This window comes from Tursiops truncatus, chromosome 13 (assembly GCF_011762595.2).
Source record: "Tursiops truncatus isolate mTurTru1 chromosome 13, mTurTru1.mat.Y, whole genome shotgun sequence".
In the NCBI taxonomy this organism is placed as follows: Eukaryota; Metazoa; Chordata; class Mammalia; order Artiodactyla; family Delphinidae; genus Tursiops; species Tursiops truncatus.
The window spans coordinates 10,505,449-10,517,583 of NC_047046.1; the positions used below are offsets into that span (position 1 = coordinate 10,505,449).

Sequence of the window (12,135 nt, forward strand, 5' to 3'; positions counted from 1 at the left end):
CAGTGGCACAGAGGCCAAAGAATCAGGAACCAAAAGTATTCCAGAGAAAGGACAGGGCCTCTGCCCTTCATGATGTTCAATCAAATAGCCTTAGATTAGTCACCATGAGCCAGGCTTTGGCAGGAAGATGGTGCTGAAGTAGACACATTCCCTACCCATGAGAAGTGGTGATGGGGTAGGGACATGGAGAATTAGAAGACAAAGTTTCCAAATGTTCCATTGTAGATCAAGGCTTATCTATGATGAATTCCCTACTAGGACTCAGAAACAAGAGAAAAATAAGAACCATCCTTGTGTGAATTTTTCGTAGAACTAAATTTATTTCATTGTTAAAATGATTCCTTATTTTGAAATAATGCTCTTCCTCCCCCCTTTTCTCTTTTTGTGTTTAAATAAATTTCTTTTACGAAATGACTGTGGTGATAAGATTTGAGTGTTTCAAGGTCTTTTTGGCAAAGTCAAAAGTTGCCAAATCTATGTCAGACACCGCCTGCACCTTCCCAAATGTTAGTGGTTCATGAAGTCTCTAAATCAGGCACCCACAGCTGTGTATAAAAGCAGTACAGATAAAGCTCTATGGAAACTCAGCAAGGAGGATGAGAAATCTTCTCATTTGGGTGAAATCAACAAAGGCTTTAAAAGAGTTGACATTTGGGCTGAGACTTTAAAGATGGATGGGCTTTGTACACCTAGAGTTTGAGGTAGATTTGAAAGGGAGGACACAGCTGGAACAAAGGCACAGCGGTGGGAACAGAATCCCACAATGAGTCATGTTGCAGGAATAGCAAAGACCTAGTTTAACTGGAGTAGTGGATTCCAACCTGTGAGCCACCGCCTCCTAGAGGACTGCAGAGGTATTGCAAGGTATCTGCCAATTTGGGGATCAATTTGCCAATGCCTCATCCCTAGTAGAAGTACTTTTTAAATGTCTGTAGACCTGCTTATTCAAAAGCATTATTGAATTCATAGATGCATTTGGTCAACAAATTGTTTCCCAAGCCAAGTATATTAAAATATCAACTGTTAGTTTGGCAATCCATGATTTTTTTTAATGTCAAAAAGGGAACCTTATGCCATTTCCTAACCATTCATTCATCAAGTATTTATTGAGAGCCCATTATGTACCAGGCACCATGCTAGACACAACTTGCTGAAGTAAACAAGATCCAGAGCAGGGAGCCCAGTGGGGAGGATGTTGTAATCTGGGTGAAAGATGGGGAAAAGACTTAGACTAGGATGATAGCAGAGGAAAGAATGAAAAGTGGCCAGACTTGGGCATATTTGGAAAGTAGAATAAAAAAAGTAGACTTGCTGGTGGATTTGGTGCTTAAGGGTCAGAGAAAGAGGAATTAAAAGTTACTCCTAGGATTTTAGCCTGGACAACTGGTTAGATGATGACAGATAGCACTGTATGAGAAAATGAGAAAGGGCTGGAACCACTGGACAACAGAGTGAGGCTGGTGAAGGTGGGTGAGAGGGTTACTGGAACTAATCCTGGAGGTCGGATCAAGAGGGTGGGGACCTTAAATGCCAGAGCAAGAAGTCTGAACATTCATAACTGAAGGCACTTTCTTTAATCACCCCCCAAACTCAGAAGCTTGGGATCCCTGAGGATGCTTGGGGGAGATGCTCTTCATTCAACTATACTTGCTGAGTACCAACTATATACAAGACACTGCACTTAGCATCATGGGGGATACTAAGAAAGGCAGGACATAATTTCTGCCCTGAAGGCACCATAATCAGCTGAGTTTCAAGATTTACAGATGAGAAGAGCAAGCACCCCATCTTTGAATAGTGGCATAATAAGATAGGCTCTGGGGGGAAGTTGGGATTCTGGAAGTTGCCAAGATCTCTGTGAGGAATCAGGTGGAAATATCCTGAGTTACATCAGGGTGGGTCTCCTCTGCATCTTTTTGTCACGAGAGTCATCCTCATGCTACATAAAAACAGTCTTGATACACTCACTTTATTCAGTTTCCACTCTGCATCCCTCACCCTGACCACTGGAATGGACTTCACTGGTGCACCCAATCCGGACCGCCCCTTACTAGCCCAATGCAGCCATCCCCCAGATGCTGTGAGTACTGGCTACTAGGCTCACATCTGCCCTGGGGGAGAACTGCTCTCAAACAGGAGCCACTTCACCCAGAAAGCCCACTTTGGGCACATCCCTCCCCCAAAGCATCCTGTATACCATGACTAACTGACCTGGAGTTTAAAAAGGCTCACCCTGGGGCCCCAAGGCAGATCAATTCTGCAGCACAGTTCATGCTCCAGAGCTCTCTGTGGGATTGTGCTGTGGCTAGTCTCCAACTGAGACCACATCCTTGTTTAATTCCTTCTCCTCGGCTTTCCTGCTTCCCCCACTACCGCTTGCTTCTGAGAGTTCAATCTATCACATGCATGAGAACCCCAGGGAACCCAACCTAAAATGTCAACTCTGCACTTTACTCTCTAACACAGTACTATTATTAATCATAACTAACATTTCTGAGCTCCTACTACATGCCAGGCAGCATGCAAAGAGCTTCACGTACCTTCTAGGATCCCAAAGGTTCAGTGCCATGACCCCCATTTCACAGGTGAGGAAATGGAAGCTCTGAGAGGTTATCACATGTGGCATCCCTACCATATTTCCTCTGGCCTCTCAGAAGGAATCCAGACCTAGGGGGCTGTACTTCTCCTTCTGCAAAACAACTGTTTCCTCCCCCTACATGTTCCTTGGTCCTCATCTTTCCTCTTACTACCTTTGCACCCATCCCCCTCTGAAATCCACTGGTCAATTACATGGGTTTCATTGCTCAAGATCTCATAGGGCAGAAAATTCAATTGATTTCCATCTATTTTAGTTTTCTCTCAGAATGGCTTTTTTAAATTGGCAATAAGCACTTTATTTCTCCCAAGAATTGTTTGCTCAACAAAATGTTCGTAGCATTCTTAATAGTTATGTGTGTTGAGGGGAGAGAGGATGTCCCACCACCGTCTCTTCTAGATGCTGAAAATAATTGACAAGATCTGGGTCTGCTGTAGAATCACAGAGGCTTCTCTCTCCCAAAGAATCAAGCCTCAGCACCAGCAGAGCCAAAGGGGAAATATTGTGAAATTCCAAACCCTTCCCTGAAGGAAGGGGCATAAGAGAATGAGGATGACTTATACCAGCCATCTCTAAACTAAAATGGGGGGTGTGGTGGGCAGGGGACTGTTCCTTTTGCCTGGAGTGTCTTTTCCCTTTCTCCAGCCATTGAACTCCTACTCATGCTTCAAAACCCAGTTTAAACGTCATCAACTCTAAGATTTACATGAGCTTCCCCAGCCCCCAACACAGTCATTGATTTCTGTGGACATGCAGAGTACAATCCACTCTCAGAATACAGAATGGAAGCAAGAGCTCATTCCTGGGTGAGATAACCCAGGATCAAATTCTCACTCCTTCACTGGCTATGTGACTTTCTGCAAGTCATTCAACTTCTCTAAGCCTCAGTTTCCTCATCAGCAAAACGTTAGTGCACACAAACAGCACTCTGCCTGGAACATGATAAATGCTCAGTAAAAGGGTAGCAAATTTCTTCATTACTATCATCATGATCACTCCTTCCTCTGAATTCCAGTAAGCGCCATCTTCCTATTGTCCATTCCATTCATTTGCTATTTACCCTAGATGGCCTTGTTTTGTTAATTAACATCTCATGTGTGCATATCTCCTCTCCTTAACTACACTGCAAGGTCCCTGGGGACAGGAATGCATCTTATACTTTTATATCTTGTACAGCTGTGAGAACAGTACCAGACACGTAGTATGTGCTCAAATATTTGCTGAATAAATTCTTAAAGCATTGGCTATGAGTACAGGTACTTATTTTGCTTGGCAACAGAATAACATTTTTTATTTACATTCTCATTTCCAAGGCTAATTGATGTGGGTCTTATAATCATAAAAACCCCTCTAAACCCTCCCCTAATAATGGCAGAAACCATCAACTAAACAAACCATTAGATGTACCAACAATCTATTAATCTGCTCTTAGTGGAGGGACACTGGTTGATTTTTCAGTTGTCTGGCTATACAGAGGGACTGGATTTAACTGGAATATTCAGTTTGGTTTCCAGCTCTCCATCAGCACTGCTTTACTCTATGAAATGAGGATTAGGTGATAATGGAGCTAATATAAATATGGAGTTCGAGACAGATACGCAGATAGCATCTGACACAGTTCCCAGCATATTGCAAATCTTTAATACATGGCAGCTCTAAAAATCTGGGGAGAAAGCAGAGGTGGATAACAGAAAGGAGGTTCAACCCTGGCTCTGCCACTTGCCAGCTGTATGACCTTGGGCAAGTCATTTGATCTCACTGACACCCAGTTTTCTCGTAAGTAAAATGGGGATAAAAATATCTGCATAGGGGCTTCCCTGGTGGCACAGTGGTTGAGAGTCCGCCTGCCGATGCAGGGGACACGGGTTTGTGCCCCGGTCCGGGAAGATCCCACATGCCGTGGAGCGGCTGGGCCGGTGAGCCATGGCCGCTAAGCCTGTGCGTCCGGAGCCTGTGCTCCACAACGGGAGAGGCCACAACAGTGAGAGGCCCGCGTACCGCAAAAAAAAAAAAAAATCTGCATTGTGCGGTTATTATGAAGATTAAGTGAGATTATATGTATAATATGATAGCTGTCTGTATTGGCACAGCTGACACAGTAGAAGAAAAGGGACAGAGTACCTGCCCTCATGAAGTTCATAATCTAGGGGAAGACACAAACAATCAGTTAGGACAAGAGGATAGTAAGTGCTGCTACAGAGGTGGTACAGAGAACTGAGGAGACACCCAGAAGGCAAGAGAACAGCCTGGGCCCCTGTGGTGGTGTCACTGAAGGCTTCCCCCAAAGAAGGATTCGCTGGCCATTACAATTTCATTGCCCAGCTTCACATCCATCTTCCCTCATCTCTGGATGAAGCTGAGCTGCAACTACATCCCTACTTTTCAAGCTGCATCCCTGGCAGGTTCTGTAAGGTGTAAGCCAGACGTGACTACAAGGCTGGATGAGGCTGTGTTCGCTTTCCAGGACTGCTGTAGCCAAGTGCCAGCAACTGGTTGGCTTACAAAACAGAATTTTATCCTCTCACAGTTCTGGAGGCTAGAAGTCCAAAATCAAGGTGGCGGCAGGGGGGGTTCCTTCTGAGGGCTGAGAGAATCTGTTCCATGCCTCTCCCCTAGCTTCTGGTGGTTCGCTATCAATTGTTGGTATTCCTTGGCTGGTATAAGCATCACCCCAATCTCTGCCTTCATGTTCCACTGGGCTGTGTGTCCAAACTCCCCCTTTTAATAAGGACAACAGTCATTTTGGATTAGTATGACCTATTGCAGCATGACCTCATCTTGACTAATGACAGCTGCAATGACCCTATTCCCAAATAAGGTCCCATTCTGAGGTACTGGGGGCTAGGACTTCACCATATGAATTTGAGGGTTGGGGGGATACAATTCAACCCTTAAGAAGGGCAGAAGGGATTGCCCCTTCCAGTCTGCATCCTGTTCCCATCAGTGTCAATGGTTCTCCCCTGACCCTGGGCAGTGCCAGGTGGTTCCAGAAACAGCAGTTAGCTCTTGTGTCCAGGTGTTTTTTCTCACACTGCCGGAAACAGCTTCATTGTGCCCCATCATTCACCAGTATCAGCTGGCCAAGGCCACCCCCTCCAAGGCAGTCCCAGCCCTGTGGGGACCCTCCTCCAAACACCTAGATTCTAAAATCCAGCCTCTTCCCTTTAGGTATTAGCTTCTTTCTGCCTGTGAGAGGCAGTCTCTGACATGGTCCCATGATCCCTGCCCTCTGATATCTGTGCCCTCGTGTCATCACCTCCCCTGGCATGTAGGACGGACTTGCTGACTCGCTTCTACTAGAAAATGGCAGAGATGATGGGATGTCACTTCAGAGATTAGATAACAGGACTGTGGCCTCTGTCAAGGATGTTTTCTTTTGCTTGTTCAGTCTGATGATGTTTTGTTTTGCCACATTGTGAGCTGCCCTATGGAGGCTCATGTGGCAGGGAACTGAGGGAGGCCTCCAGCAAACAGATGGGGATAAACTGAGGGCTTCGGTCCAACAGCCCACGGGGAACTGAATCCTGCCAGCAACCACGTGAGTGAGCTTAGAAGCAGATCCATCCTCAGTCGAGCCTTCAGATGAGACCCCAGCCTCGGCTGCCACTTTTACTGTTGTTATGAGAGACCCTGATGGAGAAGATCCAGCTAAGCCATGCCCAGGTTCCCAAACCACAGAAAATACGAAATAATGAATGGTTGCTTTAGGCTACTGAGTTGTGGGACAATTTGTTACATAACAATGGATAACTAATCCACTGCAGTTACTATCTCTGTGACCTCAGTGTTCCCTTTTTATCTTTTCCATCTTCCAATAAGTACTTAACCAACTCCCTATTAAGTTCTCTCAGTTAAATTAGTTCCTATGCTTTCTATTTTCCTGATTGGGCACCAACTGACACAAGATGACATATAAACTGTGACCCTGAGGACGAGCAGGGGTTAGCTAAGCAAAAGGATGGGAAGAGTGTTTCAGGAAAAGGATAAAACATGTGTAAAGCCTGGGCACCATTCATTCTTTACACATATTTATTAAATACCACTATGTGCCAGGCCTGGTCCTAGGAATGAGATTATGAATGAGAGGACAAGGTCCTACCCTCACGAAGATGATCCTCACAGGTAAGCCAAGACCGGTACATCAGAGACAGCCCCCCACATGCGTCCTGTCAAGATAGGAGCACTTGCCTTGGTGTCCCTAATCTAGGCACGAGATGAGGAACTACCTCCCAGCTTCAGCATCTCATCTGTGAAGCAAGGATGACAATGTCTCCCTCCCAGCACTGTAGCACTGACCAGATGAGGTTGGGGGTGGGAGGCGCTTAAAGAAGCTTTGTGTAGGAGTCCTACTTTAATAACTGGCACTCTCAACTCAGAATGATCCAAGGTCTTCATCTGCCCACGTGGCCAGCGGCCCTCTGCTGGCCTGGAGCTGGCTGCAGACAAGGCCTGGGTTAACAGGATTAAACAAAGAGCCTGTTGCTCCTGGCCTCAGCCAGCGGGTTGCTGGTCATTGATAAAAACCAGCTGTAATAAACAGAGCAACCTCCCCTCATCAGCTACCAAGGGCTATTGAATTACCTTCAGAAGATGGATGACACCAAGCCAGAAGGCTGCTTGGTAAGGTTTCCCTGTGAATAATTCCATGTAGAAAGCTGGGTTTGAGAAATGGGGTCCTTCCACCAGCTCAGCCCCACCCATGCTGTCTCTGCCAGGTGCTTTCAAGATAAACATGTTTCCTTATGGGCTGCCAGAGCATCTGTGACAAAGGAAGAAAACTTACTGTCAGGCCCCAGGAAAGAATCTACTTCTGCCCGAGACATAAAAGGTGGTTTTGCTTTATTAGAATTGTTCATGATTTGGAGTACTAACTTATTAATAACAGCTATGATTTATTAAGCATATTCTATGTGCCAGGCAGTGTGCAAAGCATGTGATCTCATTAAATCCTTAAACAACCATATGAGGCAAGTCATGTTATTCTCTCCATTCGGTTGCTGAGAAAACTAAAGCTCGGAGAGGTAATATGACTTTCTCAAGGTCACACAGCTAGTAAGTGTTGGAACTGGGACTCAAACCCACGCCCTTAACAGGAATCAGCAAACTTGCTCTGCAAAGTGTCAGACAGCAAATATTTTGGGCTTTGTAGGCCTTCCTGTCTCTGTTGCAACTACTTACATCTGTCCTTGTAGTACGAAAGCAGCCCTGGACTCTACATAAACAAATGGGCATGGTTTTGTTCCAATAAAACTTAATTTTCACAAACAGGCAAAGGACCTGATTCAACAGATCAGTGGACCATGCCCCACTATGGCAGCCTCTACTCTTAGCAGTTATATGGCACTAACTCTACATTTGGACTTTGCAGTTTCCTCCACTTTTTTATTTCCACGTAGAAAATGTACTGGCTCCTCATGGAGTTATTTCATTGATTCAATTCATTTATAATTCCTTTACTGCCTTCTTGAAAGCTCTAGCTTTAAGGAAAATAACAGAGATTCTGTGAGGTGGAGAAGCAAGATTGAAATTTGTAATTTGTAATTTCAATCATTCATTGTGTAAGTGAGGAAGAGACCTGTTGAGCTATGGTAACAATAAATCCCCAAATCTTAGACTTAGAAAAGGACTTCTTAAATTTGGCATTATTGACTTGGGGGGCTGGATAGTTCTTTGTTATCCTGGGTATTGTTGGGAAAGGGGTGGACGGGGAAGGTTAGGGAAGTTTTTCCCATGGAAGTGTCAAGAACTCTGAGGGGTGTGTCGGAATCAACTAGATAAAGAGGAGGGGGAAAGAGTTGTAGGCAGAGAAGTGGGAGTGAAGGAGCCTGCTGTGTCTGGGGGGAGCTGAAAGGTCAGTGGGCTGAACACACAGAAAATAAAGGGTGAGTGTTGTATGAGGCGGCTTAAGAGGATGAGGGCCGGACCACCCAGGGGTGCTGTGAGAGTTTACAGAGTTTGGTTTTGCTCTTACAGGCAATGAGAAGTCACCCAGTTTTCATCAGGGAGTGAATAATTTACTTCGCATTTTGAACAGATCACTCAAGCTGCAGTGTGGAGAATGAGGTAGAAGGGGTGGGGTGGATGCAGGGAGACAGATCAGCTGACTGTTACCGCCCTTCCAGGTGAGAGGTGATGGGAGCTCAGGGTGGGGGGGGGGAAGACAGAGAAGAGTGCATATATTTCAGAGATAGTTAGGATGTGAGATATCAAGAGGGGAGAGGTTTTCAGGCTGTCATCATTTCTGGCCTGTACAGCCAGATGGATGGTCGTGAGGCTCACTAAGACAAGAAACACTGGAGAAGGGCTAGGTGGGGGTGGGGGGTGGGGAGACAATACAGTCTGTGATAGGCTGCGAGCGTAACAAGTCTTTGAGGCGGCCAGGTGAAAATATCAAGAAGGCAGCCAGATATATCTGTCTGCAAACCAGAGGAAAGACGAGGCTGAAGTTACTAATACAAGAATTATCAGAACAATGCTCAACCCTTGCATCGCAGCTTGTGGTTTGGACCCCAATCCGTGGCTTCATCATTTGGGGCTGGTTATCCTTGACTAAATGGCAGTAACTATAACAACTCTACAAAGATAGAACCATTTGTCTGCTCCCCTCAGAATTCATTCATTCATTCAGCAAACAGTTTTGGATCTCATTTGTGACTGGTTATCCTCGATTCAGCGGCGATAAACCTAACAACTCTACAGAGATGGAACCATTTGTCCGCTTCCCTCAGAATTCACTCATTCATTCAACAAACAGTCTTGGATGATACTGTGTACCAGATTTTGTCCTTGTGGGGGATGATGCTACAGCAGTAAACGAGGACCAACAAGGTTACAGTCTTTACAGGCATTTGGTATTTTATGGCTTCTTCCTTTGTGTGAGTTGCTCACAACAAGGAACTCTTGTTCTTGCATGTCTGGTCTGGAGTAAATCACCCCACACTGAAGGAAGTGCTTGCCTGTAAAATGACCTCAAATTTTTAACAGGAAGACAGAATTAGAGTATCTCAGCTTTGTACTGTTAGGATCCATTTAATTCCGTGACGTCAAATAGATTTCTTCTCACATGCCAACTTTAACTGATTGACATTGACTGCCTGGAGAAACAGGCTGAGAATGTTTCAGCCAGAAAAAACCAAAGTGATCAATTAGTGATGTCTGTCAGGGGTTTGCTATGGAAGAGTGAGATGCAATGTGTCCATGGTTCTGATCTCAACTTGACCTTTTCATGTATTGCTGAATTCTGTTTGATAATATCTTATTAAGGAACTTTGAGTCTATGTCAAAGATATTGGTCTATTATTTTCTTTTTTAAGTCATCTTTTCTTATGAGAGGCTGACTTAATGATATGAGTTGGAAACAATTCTTTATTTTCTGAAAGGGTTTGTGTAATCTTGGCATAATTTTATCTTTAAATATTTGATAAAATGGGCCTATAGTTGTGGCAGAGGGAAGTCAAGAAGAGTTTTTAAATTGTGAACTCAATTCTTAAATAGATACAGGAGGTTTTAGATTTTCTATTTCTTCTTCTGTTAATTTTAGTATGTTGTATTCTTCGAGGAATTTGTACATTTCATTTAAGTTGTCAAAGGTAACCCATTAATTTAAAAGGTGTGAAACTAAACCTTAGATATGACAACAGACAGGCCCCAGGACACAAAGTAAATGACAGATGATCAAATATAAGAATGCAGGGCTTCAGAGGCTGAGTCAATTGTTCTCAATCTGCCACATCCAGATGTATCCTACTTGCAAAAGCCACAGGGAAATTGACAAAGGATCTTTCCCCAAATGACACACACATGCATTTTAAATGCCCACATGCTGCAAGATTTAGCATGATCTGGTGACTTAAGAGAAAAAGAGCTGCCCGGGGTAAAAAAATCACCATTAGCACCAAACTGGAGCCTCAGATTTTAGCGATCTTACCTGCCAAAGCCTGAGGCTTTTTGAAAAAACTCGTGGTTCACAAGAAAGAGAAACCCACTCCATTTAGGTTGCCCTGGGAAGTATCCCAGGCTGCTTTCCCCTCAGTTGAGTACAAGAAGTCAGGCCGTCCATGCAGATTATTGCCCCTTGAATCTAGGCCTTGCCATTGGAAGAAAAGTCCCTGAGGACCTTCTCTGCCTGGCCTGACCTACTTAGATGTGATATGCCTAGTGAGAATGGGAATGGAGCTGATGAGGATGGACAAGAAGACAGGCCTGGGGTGGCCCAAGAGAGATGAGCTCACAGGACTCGGCTCAAAACGCCTCTGGGGGAAGGTCTCTCCAGAAGAGAAGCATCTGTTAAATCTGGACACTCAGTGCCCTGCTTAAAATTTTTCAGTGACACCCCTGTGCACTCATGAAATAATCCAAACTCCTGCACATGGCCTCCAGGGCACTGCATGACCTGATCACTCCACGCTTCTTTCCCCATCCTTCCCCTGACCACTGTCTTCCTTGAGTGAGACTGACCTGCTTTTACCTGCAAAATGGTAACATGCTCTCCCTTCCCTCGGGGCCTGGCATGGGCTGTTCCGTTTGCCTAAACTCTGTTCTTCCTCTATTTTCACTTGGCTTGTCCTCCTCGATCTTCAGGTCACGGCTTAAAGATCACTTACTCCATAGTGCTTCCCAACACCACAAGTCTGGAGCCCTCCTTTGTGCTTCCACAGCCTGCTGCACTCACTCGTTGTTCTGGAACAACTTGCCTATCCGTGTGCCAGCATCCCTCCCTAGTCTGTGAGGTACCTGGTCTCTCCGCTGAGTGCCACAGTCCTATGATCAATTGCCTACTTGATGTCTTCTTTTAGATGCTTATAAGCACGTCGGACCTAACCCGGCCAGCCGATACCAAACTCCCACTGCCCCTCCCAAACGGTTCCTCCCACAGTCTTTCCCATCTCAGCAAACTGCACCTGCATCCATTTAACTGCTCAAGCCAAAAACCTTGGAGTCATCCTGAACTCCTCTCACTTCATCACATCCCACATTTTATTCATCAGCGATATACCTTTCCAAATATACCGTCCAGAGTCTGGCCACATCCTGATGAGAAAGTAAGAGAGAAAAACGAGAAAAGCCAATAAAATTTGAGTAATAAGCAAGTTACCACTGGGGGAAACTGCTGGGGACCCTCTGGGAGACTGCGGTGAACACACCTCAGAATACTCCCACGGAGGATGGGGGATGGGACATTAAGCCACCAACTCCCATCCCCCAATGGTTAAAGGTTGATCTGAGAGTGTCAATTTCTCCGCACTTCCAGGTTATACCAGAGCTCAGCAAGATGAGCTCTCAGGCAGAGGAGAGGCAGAGGCAAGCACTTGCGGTAAAAAGCTGTCAGCAGCACACTCTGAAATGTTTGAAGCTTAAGAAAAACTCAGGTGGACCAAAGAGATGCAAGGTGGGGCACCTACTACATTGGGGAAAAAAGTCTCCTGTAAGAAATCGGAACCCCAGGCATACTGGTACCAAGGCATGGGGTCTGATTTTTAGTTTGCTTTTTTTGTTTGTTTGTTTGGTTTTGCTGCACGCGGGCCTCTCACTGCCGCGGC

At 45.2% G+C, this 12,135-nt stretch overlaps 1 protein-coding gene across 1 annotated transcript in view; it reads right to left on the minus strand.

Annotated features, from left to right (window-relative positions):
• The window catches only part of SRRM4 (serine/arginine repetitive matrix 4), a 286,526-nt gene extending 274,899 nt beyond the window's left edge, over positions 1–11,627 (minus strand). The window contains exons 1-2 of the mRNA XM_073790099.1: positions 11,592–11,627; positions 7,178–7,355 (exon numbers count right to left, since the gene is read on the minus strand). The gene's annotated coding sequence lies outside the window, so the exon portion shown is untranslated. The remainder of the gene's footprint in view (positions 1–7,177; positions 7,356–11,591) is intronic.
• Positions 11,628–12,135: the final 508 nt, after the last annotated feature.